The sequence below is a fragment of the Calliopsis andreniformis genome, chromosome 9 (genome assembly GCF_051401765.1).
Source record: "Calliopsis andreniformis isolate RMS-2024a chromosome 9, iyCalAndr_principal, whole genome shotgun sequence".
Classification (NCBI taxonomy): domain Eukaryota; kingdom Metazoa; phylum Arthropoda; class Insecta; order Hymenoptera; family Andrenidae; genus Calliopsis; species Calliopsis andreniformis.
Genome location: NC_135070.1, coordinates 1,012,799 through 1,030,403, shown reverse-complemented (window position 1 = coordinate 1,030,403; position 17,605 = coordinate 1,012,799).

Here is a 17,605-nt window from a genome sequence, read left to right as displayed (position 1 = left end):
ACCTAACTCCATAGGGGGAAGGGTTAAGGGAGGTGGGTCAGAGAATAGTCCTCACAATAACAGATACAGTAACCAACAAGCTACTTTACGAACAATTAATTCATATGTTCAAGTTTTAAAAATACTTTATATTAAGAGTAATGAGAGCAAATAAAATTAAAGCAAACAAAAGAAAAAATACAATTAAGGTAGTTTTTATAGTCAACTAACGTTTTCAATATATATGAACGAATCTGTGAGACATTACATGTATATTTATTCTTGCAATCATTTGATATCTGAGACAGATCTAAAAGCACTGTCTCATTGGAGGGCAAGATTCAGTAGAGCATGTTTCATTTAGGAAATCACAATACATATCAATGTCATTATTCGAAGACATTTTAGGTGGCACATGTCTTTTGTCTCGATGTCTGGAGTTAGCGACACAGATGGAAGGCGCTCTGTAAAACGAATCCTTTATCCAGGGGATATCGATCCTCGATCGCAACAGAGAAGCGTCGATCATCCACCCCTCGTGCAGAGGAAGAGGGGAAGGAGGGAATCGCCGAAGAACGATACGGGCAAGAGGAAACAAGAGGAAGTAAGAGATAGTTTGAATAATGACTCGGTTGGCACGTGGAGGGTCGGGGGCTTGCCAGTCGGGCGCGCCATCTTGCCTCGGCTCTCTACTTATAATTATTGATGTAGCCCGAACTTTATATAAACTCGAAACTCGTCTCCCTCGCACCGTCGGTTCACCACCACCACCGCCACTACCACCACGACGAGCCGGCACCAGCATCAGCAACCTGGAACCATCTCCTCCGCGTAGCGGGTAGAACCACCCCCCTGAGCCCCGGCCACCCTCTTCCCTCCCTGACCTCCTCCTCTTTCGGCTCTCCAACCAGGCGGCAGGAGGAAATTGTTGGAGTTTTCAAAGTCTGACGTGCAGGATATTATGAACGAGGGTATGGCGTCGTCGAGGAGGTGGAGAAGGTGGTGGAGTAGTAACTGGTGGCGGCTCTGGAGGAGTGCGGGCAACGGGGGGCGGAGGTTGGCGAGGTGGAGTGGCGGTACCCAGGCAAAACTACCCACCTCGGCTCACTCTTCTGCCTCCAGAACCACCCACCAGCCCATTCGTCTAGCTTAAACTATATTCCGACCTAACCTCCGCGTAGGTACCTTCCTTCTACCAGATCTCTACCTACTACCTACCATCTGACAACCGGCCAATACTTGCCCGATGCACCTATATCCTCGTTTCGCTTCTTGCCTCGTTGTTTTTGCATCGAATCACTCGCCATGCCTACGGTGAAGCTTCTTATAAGAACAAACATAGTGGTCGTTGCAAGTTATATTTATTTATTAGCACTGATGGTTCTGGAATAATGGAATTTTCCAGCGTGCCATTGTCAGAACTTCAAAGTTTCGACGCTTCAGAGACCCCTGTAGGATCAAAAGTCGGATATAGCTGGCTGTCTACTTGGAAAACTTTCAGCCGTACTGATCGTTGACTTTGCCGCGATAACCGACTTGGTCGCAGCGAGGCCGGAATATAACGCATGCACGAGTATATTGTAAAGGGAGGTGGTAGGTGAGTGCACATATATCTATATAGTGTCTACAGGGGGTAGAAGTATAAGCTTTCCTCTCGCAAATGAGGTAATATATATACAAAAGCTAATACGACCGAAAGTTGCCAACTTGGATGAGTCTCTCCTCCGCCACCTACAAGCTCCTCCGCTTCGTTCTCCTTCTCTTCCCTCTTCGTCCCTAGATCCTCTAAATATTTGAAAGGAGAGCAAGAATCGAGTTAATAAGTTCATTAGAGACGCTTCGATCCAAAATGTACTTTTCTTACGATTTGTTAGGTCAGAAAAGGGTTCTATTGTTCCTGATCAAAACAGGTATCCATGATTGACTCGTGACTCAATATTTCAGTTGTGCAGACTACATTATTCATAGAATATTGATTTATATTTAGCAACGATATATCTAAATCACATTTTCAGCAAATTTGAGTTTATGTTAATTAAAAAAAGGAAATTCTAATTGAATTTATACTGTCTATAAGATAGAAGTTGTATTATTAATAAGTAGAAATCGAATTGATAACACTTCTTTCTTTAAAAGTTATTATTATGAACCTATAATTATTGACCTATGGATAGATTAGCATAATAATTAGCATTGTCTATTATATCAAACTGAGGTACAAAACTTCGAACCCTAATACCTCGAAAAGTAAAAACTGTAACTTACGCTGTTTAGCCTTATAACCACATATGTAAAAAATACCAACAGAGTACAGGACAGTGGCGCAGAGAAGATATCTTTCAGAGTCACTCAGCTAGAAGTGAAGGGGGCGAAAAAGTCTCGGAGGATAATTTAGCGGGCAATGGAGCAGCTTCCTGCAGACTGAGCCACGGACAATATATTCCGCGAAGCCCAGTTAATCCTATCTTTCGGATCTGAATTCGAGGTTTCTGTTATACACCGCGACCGGCTTGGTCCGTGCGATCAAAGTGAATTAAATCGCGGGGGCACGAACTGCGTGACTCCCTTCTCCTTGCCTTTCTCTCTTTCTTCCGATACGTATCGAAAATACTTTGAGAGGGGCCATCGCAAAGATTACGGTCACTCAAAATTTGGCCTCGATAAAGATGCAGCAGCAAGCAGGTAAGAGAGGGGGAGAAGAGATACTCCTCTGTGAGAATTTCTCGTAGCCGAAATGGCCGCAATAAAACTGATGCTTGTATTTTATCGGATACGTTAACGGCTCTGTAAATCAGCCACCCCTTCGACCATTTCCGGGTTAACGGGTGTTGCTGGCCGACGTAAGATAGAACTGTTCACGTTTTACGTTATACGCTCGGGAAAAGTAATTGGGGGATGATTAAACTGATTCTGGAGATGATCTTTGGAGTATAAAAAACTAAGCAATAAAAATAACGAAGAAAAATGTTGACTCATACAATTTTCATTAATATATCTATTTATAGTTGAAATACTGTTTTATTTAAAAATGAATAAATGTATGTCTTTTTCATGTAAACTTGGTACAAGACATTTTGATCCATTATTGAAGATTCAAAACGGGAACGGATTCTTCCATCTTCCGTCTTCCACACATTTCAAGATATTTGCGAAGATTTTCCAAGGTATAAAAAAGTCTAAAGGCTCGGTACCATTTTTTCATAGTCAGCTGAAAGACGGTAATGAAGTGGAGGCAAATTGAACAAACAGAAGCAGTCTGGGCGCGCAGCGATTCGCGTACTAGACGAAAACGAAATGGAGAGACGTGGAATATAATCTACCCTGTTTGAGCAGAACTGGCACCGACTGCAAGTTAGAACAAACTCTCAGTGTACTCTAGGAACGTCGTAACCGGCAACCAATCCACTAGCGTATCAACTCCCTTGCACCTTTTAGTCGCTATCGTTTTCTCTTCATACATCGTAAAACCTATAGCTAAGAAAAAGTAATATACTTTGTGATTTCTTCAAGACTAGCAACAAGCATCCGCTGTTATTTAGGAAAGGTGGGCACAGTTTATATGTATACAGTTCAATGTTTGACAGACCTGTGTTTGTTAATTGGAATGTACAGAATCTGTTAAGTATCGAAAGCAGAAATAGATTGTACTATGTTCATATTGATAAAGTGATTTTTCTGAATGCGTACAATTTTTAGAGAGTTTTAGACTGCAAGCAATTTCGATAAACGTGATATAACCTAATACATGAAATAACTATATCTTATATAGGATGTTCGACAACAGGTGTCAGAAATTTTAACGAGTCATTTTACATATCAAAATAGGACGAATATCAAGAATAACGATATTGCGTTCGGAACTCTGTTTCAGAGTTACTAATTATTGTAGAGACATCTAAAATTTGCGTGAAATCTGCCTGGGTTAGGACTTACTCTACTGCCAGCGTGCATTAGCCAGGTCAGATATAGCAAAGTGAGTAGAATAATTACCAAGTTAGACACATTTTAAGCGTTTCCACAACAATTAATAATCGGACCTTAAAATTTCTGATACCCGTCGTCGAACACCTTGTAACATATGAGCAATTTTATAAATCTATGATTGTTTTTCTATCTTATTTTAACGTGGAAAGCACTAAAATATATTTTAAGATGTGCCCAAGTTAGTTTCTGAAGGATTATGAATTCCTACAAAGTAGAAGAAATTTTTCTGACAAATATAGTTTAAACACAAATTTTATTTGTAGGTTATATCAAGAACTAGAAACCAATTTGTAGGCAACATAGATAGAACTTACCATTGCCGATCCATCGGTGCCTTTCCTTTCCCTCCGATTCTAGCTGGTAATTTGATAAAGCAATATCCTGCGACAGTAAATAGAAATAGGATTGCTATAATTAATCCAAATGTAACCGAGATTGGATATTTTCAATGAAACCGACTCCCTGAATTGTAGAACACGTTTTCGGTATTCAGCTACTAAACAGATCTAATTTTCACCCTTTCAGAACACGTTCGCTCTCCCCGATTTCAGGATTCAATGAATCGCCTGTACAAATCTTGTCAAAGAACGATCTAATTCAGCGGTAACAATTTCTGAATGATAGTAGGCAATAGTATTGTATCTAATAAATAAATAAACTGTATGTGCATTAGATTTACTGATCCCTTGTATTTCGACAAACCTCACCAGGGTTACATTTTAACTATCGTAAAAAGGGTGCATATCAAATAAAAAAATTTGTTAAAGTATGTAAAAACTGATCCTGACAAGGTTTGCTCGTGAAATTTAATAAACGCCCCATATCTTCCCATGGAGTACCTATCTTGCTTTTTCCCTCTTGGAGCAGCTCGCGAATCAAGAAGGTAGAGACGACGAAGCCAGTGGTTCATGAATATTCATTTCTTGCCGGTTTCTTACAGGAGGACGACATGGGGGTGAGCACGGGCTGGAGCAGCCAGGGCCGTACTTTTAAGCACAAGAGTGGGGGTTCTGGATCAATGCCGAGACCACGCCTCCTTCGTCTTACATCCTGCACCCTCTTCCTCGCCTCCTAGCCCTGCGCCTTCCTTTCCTTTCGCTTTTCCACCCTCCTTGCTATCTTCATCGTTCAGGAAAAACCGCCTCGGGAGATTAAATACACAAATTGGGGAAAAATTTAAGAAAAATAATACTATTTTCCTCAGCATTTTTGTTTTGTATTTTTTCATTTATTAAAAACCTGTTTAAGATAAAGGTACCAGTAGTTGACCAGTTTTTAGAAAAACATAAAAAAATAAGGCTTTTATATGTTACTCACTTTTGACGAAAATGAACCTCAGAAGCCACAACATGTATCAGTCAAATTTTAAAACAATTACATGTAAAATAAAGTATGCATACTAACAATGGACGTCTGAATTCGTTAAGGTAAGTAATATGCCGTTATATTTCTATTTCGTTAACGTTTCTGTTAGGAACAGCTGTACAGTTCAGGTAAAAAGATTCATACGTTGTGAACTTTTCGCGTCTGAATTATTTACTTTTCAAATTCTCACAAGGTTTCATAAGTGACAAATGCATCGTTTTTGTTATTCGTTGAATATCGTTATCCTAACAATTTTCAGAAGTTGACAGGCGTGATCAATTACTGACGCGACTCATTTAAATTTCTTTACGATTTATAATGTAACCATTTTACATCTAATTTTGTTAGAAGTACAAAATATAATTCTAAATTTTGTAACATACTGCGTTTTAGTGAATGACCACATGGTCAACTTGTAATTGCATTATTGGTCAATTATTGACTAGTGTCCACCTTTTTTAAACAGCCATGTGCGTGACATTATAAATACCTTGTATATTCTTTAATTTGTGCGCGTAATTGTTGAAACTAAACAATACTAAAATGATCTCCAACATTATTGTTTTAAGCCTCCTTCTAATATAAGTGATCAACTACTAACGAACACAAGGTCAATTACCTTTTTTTTTCATTTTTAAAAATGGTCAACTTCTGAAGCAATTACTGAATTTTTAAATATATTTTTTAAATTTGTATAATTTAACTTTTTTTAAAAAGTAGTCTTGTTACATAATCCAGAAGGTTTAAAGAGTGTCTTAAGGCATCAACTCTCGCTATTTAATGACAGAGCAAGTGGTTATTATTATTCGCGTGGAAAACTTCTCTTAACTGGTCAATTACTGATACCTTTACCTTACCCATTCCATGCCACCTGTCTTTTGGTCCATTTTAAGTTCAATATTTCTTTCCTATTTTATGAATAACATAAAAGATAGTAATCTTCACTCGGTTGCTTCTTCTCCTCGATTAAGAAAAATAGAAGCGAACATGGTAACACACGACGCTATCCACCGTCTATTGCATTATCATTAAGAAAATAGCTCGCGGACTAGCTTTGTGCACCTTCCCGTCTCCTCGCTATCTCATTTTGTTGTGCCGTTTCTCGTCTCGTCCCACCGCCTTTCCCCCCTTGCATCGCGTCTCATCTCATTCGAGCCCGACTTCGCTGGTTCCTTAAGACACGTCGGGCCTCGTCTTCTCTATCCTAGCTTTGCGCTATATCACACAGCGAAAGAGCCCTGGGGCTGTTCTTTCCTTCGGCAGACGGCAAGACGCAGCTACCGGAAGCCCATCCAATCAGAGTCGCGAATCTTCCGCGGCGTCCAAATCAAACAGTGCGGCTAATTACAGATCCCAGTCCCTAGCGCCTTGCCCACTTGGCTAGCTTATATATACGCAAGTATTGACTTTTCTTAGATCGACAGGATGTTAGTATATTTTGTTACGGATTCTTTAAGTACTTAAGGAGGATGTATTTTTTTAAACTATGTTTTATTTATAAAAGTTGATCGCAAGGTTAAGCGGAAAGAAACTCAGTAATTATAGTGTTCGTATTATTTAAGGAGTCGTCACATCATTGCATTCCTCGCAGACACGCCGAAAGTGTTGTGCTCATTGCCTGGATGGGATCGATCGAGACGTGCGTTGATTGATAATCGAATGTCGGTCAATCGGTCGAGTGGACCTTTGCCGCCTCAAGTGGCGAGGCTCCTCCGAATGGAAAATCAATATAGTGTACGAAGAAGGGGGCACGGACCTACGCGTAATCCCAAGAGGTTGGAATCATTGTCCGAAGGAGCATTGACGGTTATCACTGGGAAATCACCGCCACCTAAGTGCGTCATTTGCGGTAATGGTGCAGCTCGATTGCTGCAACGCGTTGCGTCGACGACTACCTCCAATGATCTCTCGCATCGAACGATCGATTTTCAGCCCTTTGTATACATACAGTACCTCTTAACTTGTGGAAAAATTTGTGATAGTAAGAATATTTTTCATGTAATATTATTACTCACCTATGAAGTGTGTCAAATTGTATATTTTTTCCAAAAAAATTGACATAAAATTTTCCATATTCTTAGAGTAAAGGAATGATATTTCATTTTCATTCAAACATTCCTAAGATTCTATAAAATTTCACTGCAGTCAAGCTATCATAACGTCTGTTTAAAATAGGTTATACTTATTTTCCTAGAGCTTAATACGAAAGAAACATATTCTATAAGCACTTCTTCGCCAAAGGGGTAGTATTTTGCAACCCCCTGGTTACTGTGGCGTCCACCACGCGGCAGCACCAACTGCTTTAGCCGAGACTCGAACCAACCACCCCTAGAATTCATTGCCCCTAAGGCTGAATCCAACGTGTGGCGATAATTTGCTCTGTTACCCAGTGAGCGAAAGAGTACTCTGTGGATAATCAAGCGCGATCACCGGCCACGCGTAACACGAAATCAAGTGATCGTTTTATTTCAACCACTATCACCCTATATAATTACCCACAGATTCGACGGATCAACTATCAAACGCCACTTGCGGCGATGATTGGCTTAATTACCTTCGATCATAATTACTGGGGAAGGTAAATCACTTTAGTGCGGAATGAAATAATAAATCCACGAGAATAGATAATGTTCGCATGCAACCCCAAGAATCTAAAAAAGTTAATTCTATTTTTCAGACAGAACTTCTTTCCTTTCCTTCTCCATTAGAAAATTTGAGTACGATTGAGTTTAACGTAACCAATGTATTCATTTCTTTGTATATTAGGAGACTGCATTCCCATTGGTAAATGAAATTTTCATCTCGCTTGAAGTATACAAGCGCGTCCAGATGCACCTGAGTGTGTGTCTTGAAGCTTAGTCTCCTCCCACTAACGGTATTGTGTAATTTATCAATGTAATTTACTGCCGGAGACAGTAGCAGGGAAATTGAAAAACTTTCGCGCCCAGACCAAGCTGCCTCTTATAATGGGAATCAATTTACTAGCGAAAGAGATAATAGACTGTCTATAGGATTGAATCGAACAGCGAAACCACTTTTTGCCCATTCATTGGCACGTATCGAGCGTTTTTTAGACTCTGACGTGCATCATTCGTTAATTGATAAGCAACGAACGACGCCTTCCAATAATTACCTACCGCGCCTGACTATGCGCGGACCAATACTACTTAAACTTTTCTGCACGCTGGCTGTACGTACTGTATTTCCTCGCTATCGGCTTACGGTTCACTGAAAATTTTATAGAGATGGACGCGTTGCTAAGATGAACTCTTAGAATTTCATGCACATTATGTAGCGTTTAGTCACTATAGAATTTCGACTCACTAACAAATTTATAACGAGGCACATGCTTCTGAGCTCATCTCATGTTCTGGTAACCCAGCGTTGTCTTACCACAAATATGAATTTATGAAGTTTCATTGGCGAAACTTGCTTGTTCTAAAAAGTTGCAAATCACAACAAATATATGTGCTTGTAAGTCAAAATGATCTATGCAACATTTTCAAAAAATTCGAGTTAAGGCCTTAATTGAGCTCTAGAACATAGAAATTATAGTTTCAAAAAAAAAAGGCATTAAAAGAATTTTTTGACTTAAAAATAAGGATTCAGGACAATGCAAGTCCATAAGACAGATTGGAGTTAAAAACTTTAAACTTATCAGCAATATTTTGCCTTAGAAGTAAAGATATAGCACCGTGCTTATGAGGATGGAACACTGTATACTCTTACATTGAATGTCTCACTCCACTCCCAATAAAAATAAATACGTACATAAAACTAGCCACAAATACCGTCATTAGTAATGCTTCTCTGTCACAAAGGGAGATACTTAATTTCTATCGAAATGCATCTTCTCCTTTTCCGCCTTCCAAACAAAAATTTCTGAAAAACATTCAACCAAATGCATAATAACATAAAGAGCAAACCCTCTTCCTCGCATCATCTCTACCCTCAGCACCAAGGCGGTCAGAGAAGATGATCAATGAGGAAGCAACCGAGCAAGGTATTCCCGCAGATTCGTGGGAGCTAAGACCACGCGCACGCCGATATCCCGGGAAGTATAACGGCCGGTAACCGCAGGCAACCCTTAGGAGCATAATTAATATTTATCCCACCCCCGACACGGCCGTGTGTACTAGCCAACGGTCCCCCTCCGTGACCCCTCTAAAATCCCAGCAAGCTCCTTGTAAAATCTAATATCTGAGGTAGCGACGTCGTACTGCTGCCGTCGTTGCTCGGAGTAGCTCGCTCTCTTCCTCATCTTCTGCGTTCGTTCCTCCACGACCGTTCCACCCCCTGCTCCGTCGCGATGTAACAGGGCGTCGTGGGTGATTGGAAGAAGAAGGAAACGGAGGAAACGCGCAGGCCAAATGAAGAGAGAAGTATCAAAGAGCAGTGTCAGAGAGAGAAGGAGAGATCTAATATATCAAGGAGAGAGGAGAGGGGGTTGGAAAGAGGGAACGGGGGAAAGAACGGCACTGCGAACGCGGAGGCTCGCGGAAGACCGTGGCGAAACGGAGAGCGAACGTCGTCGCGGAGGAACGACCGGGAGGAAGAGAAGAAAGACGCGGGAACCAGTATTGGTGGGAAGAGGAGGACCGGAGGCGCGCCAGGTGGCCGACGGAGAGGGACACGGAGAAGAAACCTGGCGGAAGCGAGAGAAAACGAAGGCGCGCGCGGCGCTGGAGGAAGGAAAAGCCGGGAAGAGAGAGGGAACGAAGCGGCGAGAGCCCTGTTTTCCCGGGTTGTTCGCCGAGGGGCGGCGTCAAGACGCTGCAGATCCGCCAATCGCGCGACGACCAGGCGATTTTGCGCCGCTGCGATTCGCTGCAGGCGGCTTTCTTAGAGGCGTCGCCGCCGCGGAAAAATCAACGGAGAAAAAGGCGACGACGAGCTGCCGGCACAGCCATTGGCTCCACGCCTGCTTTTCTTCGCTTTTCGCGCACCTTTAAGGGGGGCCAATGGCATATCTGGCCGGCCGTGAAAGGAGAACTAGAGAAATCGATAAGTTAGACTCTGCCGAGACCCTGTGCGCGCTCCTAACGTGCCAGGGTACCGACCCTTCTGCCCTTTGGTTCGCAGTCGCCGCGCGAAAGACGATATTTTACTCGATTACGCAATTACCGGGGTAATCCGGTTTCCGGTTAAATTTATGTGCCCTGAAGTACTCCTGGCTCTCGGTCTACGTTCTCAGAGGGACTACCTCCGATTTAACAAAGAAACTAGACTCCTGCCTGGTAGATGACACTTTATTTTTCAGAAATTAATTAAGCCTCCCTGACACCCTGGTTGAGACGTTTCAGACTTTGAAACTGTACAACTAACGAAGGAAAGATAAAATAAACTTTTATGAAAGCAAGGTCTACTTTACAATATCTCCTTGTTATAAGCTCGTTGTTATAATCACTGTATCTTGAAATTACTTAAGGCAACTAGATCTGGCTTATTATAGATACATTGTCTATCTCAACTTTGATAAAATCAAAATTGGCAGTCACTCTGTGAATTACCTCGGAAACTAGTCCCCTACTATGATTTCATCAATGAACCGCGAGTCAATAGCGAGAAAATATTGTACACATAATGTGGTAAAGGTTTCAAGAGAGTCGGAAAAATTGAAGGTGATTAACCTTAATGTTAAGGTTGCTCGGGCAGCGACGCGGAGATTGAATGTTGGTCAATCATAAAAGTTATTCGCATGTTTTGAAAATTTTAATGCTAAATTTGATGTAATTATTACTTTGGAACACTATGGTGAATCTTGTATATTATTATTACAAGTATGCAATAATAATTTTTTAAATAAATTTATTTATAAGTCCGTCATTGTTTATGTCTAAATGGTGAAATGATCATTCCGGTTAAAATGACCCAGCACTAATAAATAACCATTAAATACCCTTAAATAACCCTTACGCTTTTTGAGACTCTAGATAGAAGGCATAACAAAACCCTGTTCTAAGGATTCGGATCATCGTTTAGGATTGTATAAAGCATCCACACTCAAATTTCAGTGAATTCTATTAAACAGTTGGTATATTGCTAAAATTTATCGTTATATAAAAGTTAAAACAGGAAATTTGAAAATATAACTTATTACTTCATGTAATGAACATTTGTAGGATGTCTCAAATATAAGAGACTAAATTGTTACCGTATGCTACTTAAACGCGAAAAAATGACAGTACCTATTTAAATCTCCCCACCGTTTCTTTCAAAAGATATAAGCACTTTTTTACTCCAGAACCTTAAATGAGTAACTGGTAACGTTTTACAATATGTGATAAAATTCAAGATACATATATCAGAAATTTTGTAGGGTCTTCAAACTCTCTGAAATATCGATTCAAAGCGTGCAATGTTACAGGAGACAATCGTTTTCAATAATTTCTTTAAATAAGTTTTAAGTATTCCTCTAGTAAATCATTATAAATAAAAGGAGTATATATTACAAAAAAAAAGAGTTTATATAACCTTATTTATACGTATAAGCTGTTTTCATTCTTAAGAGAAGTAGAACAGGATACCAAAGTTCAGCTGGCTATTTCTGAAACATTCTATTTTTCTACATACAAAAGCATCTAATAGAAGATATTATATACGGGTATGAATCTCTCGACAATCACAAAGTTCGCACAGCACATCACATTTCAACTTTTTCTTATAGCCTTTCCCTATATTGCCACGTGGTGACAAAAATTTCGAGTCGGTCCAGTTAGGGCATCACTCTACTTCCAAGGAGTATTGGTCCGTCTTATTACATCTCAAAGTGGAGGCTCCAGGAAGAAGTATCTCAGACAACCAAAAATCAACCCATCTACATCGATCAAGTTTATAAGAAGAATAGCCTACAATTAACCTTACAATTTGAAACACAGTCAAGTCTTCTTCCCCCGTTCTTTCCGCCTCTCCCTCATTACTGCCGCCCGAATCGTCAGCTTGCCCGAACTCGAGCGTCGAGTTGCCTCGGGAAACATCCCCTAGACAATTAGCAAAGACTAAAGGACAGGCGGAGGGCCGGAGGGTAGCGAGGTGTGGTGGAGGAACGGCAACGCGGTACATAGTTCCTTCAGCTGGCTGCTGCCGCTGATCTACCTCCATTCGCTGCTCTTACGGTGCCTTAGCGCGCCTCTCTTCCTAAATCCGTCTTATCCGGAAGCGGGTCCGCGTTCTCGGTTGCTCTATCGCGCGCTCACGTGTCTCGTAACATTAATAATGCGAGCGAAGAGGGAACAGCCGCGTTCCACCGCCTCCTCCTCCTCCTCTCCCCCTATACCCCTTTCCCCATCCACCCTTACCATCCACCCCCACAGTCTCCGTTCCGCCTCCACCTGCAGACTTCAGGGCTGCCTCGGTTGCGAGGAACTTGGACTGGAAGTAAGTTCTCGAGAGCCTGGATGGAAATTGACGTTAATGTGCCCCGAAAGCAGCTACCACCCTCCGTCCCCGCCTCGTTCCTGCGCCAACAGCGTTGGCATGATCGTCCTCGCCCGAAAGAACCCACCCTGGGCGAGTCTGTGGAGGTAGTTAGCGAAGTAGTTCCCCGGGAGATGGATTATGACGGTGCCGTAGGAAGAATCCGTGATCGGTGTCTTGCACCAGCCGTGCTCCGAATCGCTTCAACTCCTCCACCCACAGCGTCTCGATTTTCCTGCTAATCGAAGTTGCAGCGCTGGTATTGCTTGGCAAATTGGTTCGCTGCTTTCTTGGGGGACCGGTGGAATGAGAGATTCGAACACATTGATCGAGGGAAGAAGAAGGCTCTGTGTTTAAAATGTCTTGACACGAGATTGACTGTAAAGAAAGGTTAGCATTAACTGCTTGAAAGTAATTGCGTATTTATAATAGAAGAGCTAAATCTAACGAACCTATATCGACTTGGAAATTAGGGTGGTAATTTTAGGACCTAACATAGTTTGAATTAAATCTTAGGAGGGATGTAAATAGATGCTGTAATCCCAGTTATTTATTGTTCATGTCAAATTTATCGTTGACGCTTTGTGGAGTTATAGTAACAGTGATACAACGAATAGTTTATGGGAAATATAATATGATAGTCCACTTTGATTTTATTAACGACACTAGATACAATCCATGCAAACGAAGCCTGTTTGTTCTAGCAAATGCAAAATGCAGCGAATATGTCAGAGTCTATAACTAGGGAATACTGTATTTTGTATTTCTTGTCCTTTAAATCAATCTCATGTCATTGCAATGTACCCAATAACCACTTCCATTATAAATATTATGTTGTTACATCTGAAACCACTACAAGTATCATGTTGTCTGTTTATAATTAGTAGCATTTTACGAATACTTTCATAGTAATGAAATTTATACCCTAACCTGGTATAATAGGGTTACAATATTTTTTGTAATTCAACGTTTAATATTTGGTGCAGGAAATATAAATACATTACGAAGCCTGAGAGATGAAAAAGTTGTGAATTTTCATTAGACCATTAAAAATGATTTTTTTCCAATATAATAAATCCCACCATATTATATAATAGTAACGCCACGTTAAAGTTTAATTATCACACTGAACTTTTATCACTATAGCATCATTCGTTTTTTTCTTATAACACCAAGGTTTCCTATCTCCCTTCTCCATTTCCCACAAACGTGGGTGCATAACAGGACCACGGACGGGCAAACAAAGGGGCCAGTTAGAGAAACAACAGGGCAATTTTGAGGCGACCGTCTTCATCAACGTTTCCTGTGGTCCTTCGGTCTTTGCTAATTGTTTCGGAGATGTTACTCGATGTCCTCGGAACGTCAGTCCAGGAACTCTCGTCGAGTCGACAAGGCCACCACACTGCTAACTGAAAAATCCGATTTACCGAGTTAAACAGGATTAATTACGGTAATTAGAGTTTGTTGTTCCAGACCGTGGCTGCGTCTCGAACTTCCCTAATGTCCGAATAGGATTTTCGGACTGCAGCTCGTCTCTGACAATCCGTCTCGCTGCCTGACCACGTTTCCTACCGGCAGGATCGATGAAAGATTACTAGTCCAGTCTCAAATTTCACATCTCAATCCAGACTGTGCGTAACGAGACCAGTTTTTCGTCTCATGGAAGCTTACGTGAAACTTGCCAGTGCAAGTAGTTGAAAATGAAGAATGAGGGTCTCGTAAAAATGTTCGAATTGCATACAGACAAGATTGCACCCTTCACTCAGCTCACCCCATATCGGCGGAATAATCTCACCGGTTCGTTCAGCTGATCCTCGATACCTGGGGCAACTGTTTCTCCGCATTCGCTCACTATCGGTTACTACGTGCCAGTTCAAGGGTCTCCGGTGTTGCTTGACCACTGGTCAGCGGTGGGAAACTACCGTGTGCTTCCTCGAAACTCCTTTACCAGTATTACTGGCCCCGAGCAGGTCTGCGCGACACGCGTGACTTTTGGAACTTCCTTCAGAGTTCTTCTTTTTTTTTTTGGTGGAATAACATCGAACAAAATTCGATTGCTACACGGATTCTCTGAAATTTCCCCAGAGAGACACATTACAGAATATCGTCGACGCAGCTTTGATCGACTTTGATTTCAATTACGCGATAATTGACGAACTGTGCCGAAATTCTGTTTCAAATAGTAGAGATGAACTAAAGATAGGCAATTACAAATAAAATCGATATTTGGTTATTGTACGTGAAGAAACGTAAGAGTAAGTCAAATGAGTACATGGGTTATTCTGTGTTCGAATGCATACATAAATTTAGGCAATCGATTTATCAGTTTATTAATATATCGAATAAAACGGTAGGCTTTCACAAAAGAGAATCATATTCACTGAGTGCCAAATTTATTATTCACACTCTATATATTTCTCGCATTAACCCTTTTCACGTTTGGGTGATGATTATGGTTCCATTATGAGTGAACTTAATATTCCTTCTCTGGAGCGCAGAGGATTATTTGTGATTCAGACTTCCTTCCTAATTCTCAATTCGTAAGGCGTCAGAGTTATAACATAGTATGATAGAAAAAGAAAGATTAATAATAAAACACCGAAAATTTACAACTTTTCTGTCTAGGGATAATAAATTATAAATTACACCTATAAATTATCTATAAATATTTTTCACAGCAAATATTAAAATTTCAGTTAATATAAATGCTGTAATCCTCATTAAAGTACTTAGGAATTAATTTTCCTGCGCTATAATTCAAAAGACACAGCATATAGTAGCATTATCAGTTCATTCCATTATATTATTTGTGATTAAATCAATATTCAATAATTAAATCAATATTGTTACACTACGTAATTATAGTTTTTTGTGAATGTTACCTACAATTTGTTTTTAGTAGGCATTAGGAAATAATAGTTTGGATGAGAAAGTGTTTAATTCTGATTAAAACTTCTGCAATTCAAATTTAGATGTTTTCCGCAATAAACACCACTATATACCCAGTTTTCTATACTATATTACAAACATAGGCTGGCAGCTAAAAGTATGGGACTACACGACCACACCTTTAAAAAAATAAACTTTATTTGTTGAATAAAGACATAAACATGCTGAATATGAAAGATATAGCAAGAAGAAAGTCGTTACATTAAATGTGAATAAAGACTAAATTGTTGTAACATTAGCCTAAATTAGTTATCAGTACAGAAAATAAAAAATCGGGAGGTTCAAAAGTTTGGCCAGCATTGTATACCTTGCACATAGTTTCTTGTTCCTTGCATTTTAATGGCCACGACTCGTGTATAATAAATAATACCCAATATACTAGATCTCGTTACCGACCTAATTTTCTCACGAAACCAGAATCGTCAACTCGAACCTCTTTTTCCCACTATCTACGACCTGACCTCTCCATATCTCGACATACTTGTTTCGATCGGTCTTCGCGCGATTCTTGCCACACAGGACACCCCGCAACCACGGTCGAACAGGTTTGCCTCGAGGTGGTCCGCCACCTTGAAGCTCTTGCGATACCTTTACGCAGGAGCTTGGGCAACACAGGATACAATAACCACAATACTCGCGCGTTCACTCGTCTGACCAGAACGTTGCTCGCTAAACGAGATCCCGAAGGACGTGCGAAGAAAATGTCCTTGAACTGGTACTGTATGCCCAGAGAGGGACCGGTTTCCGTTCAAACTTCTTTTCAACGTTCTCGCGAATCCCTCGATCGCCCAATTAGAGACGGCTTGTACAAGCGAATCGCTAGCCTATCTCCCAGTGTTCGTTCTCCTTCCTCGAGCCCTCTGCGCAAAGAAGACGCTTCGAATCCCTTCGAGGGCAACAAAGGGAGACTCTTTGTTCGGTTGGAAGTTGGCAAGCTCATAGCATCCGCTCAATATCGAAGCCCTCCCTTTGCGTGCCAGCCGAACGAATACTTCCGCGGATTGATCAGACGCTGCCTCGAGAAGGGGGATTTGAATTTAATTCCGCCTTGGCGTAATTGATGATACGAGGAAGTAGAACGTAACGAAATTTCCTTGCAACGGACTTCAGACAGAGGACGCTAATATAGGATTTACGTTACCCAGCCGACCGCGCGCTGCTAGACTACATAGCGATAAATATATAGCTCCGGTATAGTAATGAAAGTTTCCCTCTGAACATCCAAGGCTCCTGGGATCCAACATTATGATCCCCTGCCTCCCCCGGACCCGCTAGACGGAGCAGCCGGCTTAAAACCCTCCTCTGGAAAGTGTTGTCCGCAGAAAGCCGCTTCGAGCCTTCGCAGAGCCTTCAAGGTCACCGTCGTTGACCTCGAACCATTCACTGATCGACCTGGACACGGCGTTCCCAGCGAACACGCTGGAAGAACCGTGAAAATCGTTTGGAAATCGCTAAACAACAGACCATTTGAGAATTTTTCGCACGTCATCAGGAGAGCCGGCGACATTCTCCTTTCCCGGTATGCTAATAAAACGGATCTTATGTGGCGAAGACGCCATTTTGAATAATGTCGACCAATCAGAAGCCCCGCTCGGGCGTCTTGGGGGGGTGGCGGGTGTCGACGAAGGGGGAGACACGTGCGGAGCGTACTACCACTAGCTATTCCAACACAAACTACCCTTATATTATGCCGTACTGTAAACCCGAGCCACCCTATGCACATCCTATCCCCCTCCCTCTTCCCTGCAAACACCCTTCACCGTACCGATGCTCCTTCGTCTCGAATCTTGACGCACCCTTCCTTCCACGAGCTTTCCAATCTCTTCCGCCGCAGAATCTAAATTGAAAGAGTAGACTAAGATTCAGGATATTCAGTAAGCCTTCCTCGTGAATCAACCGAATCATTCACCAT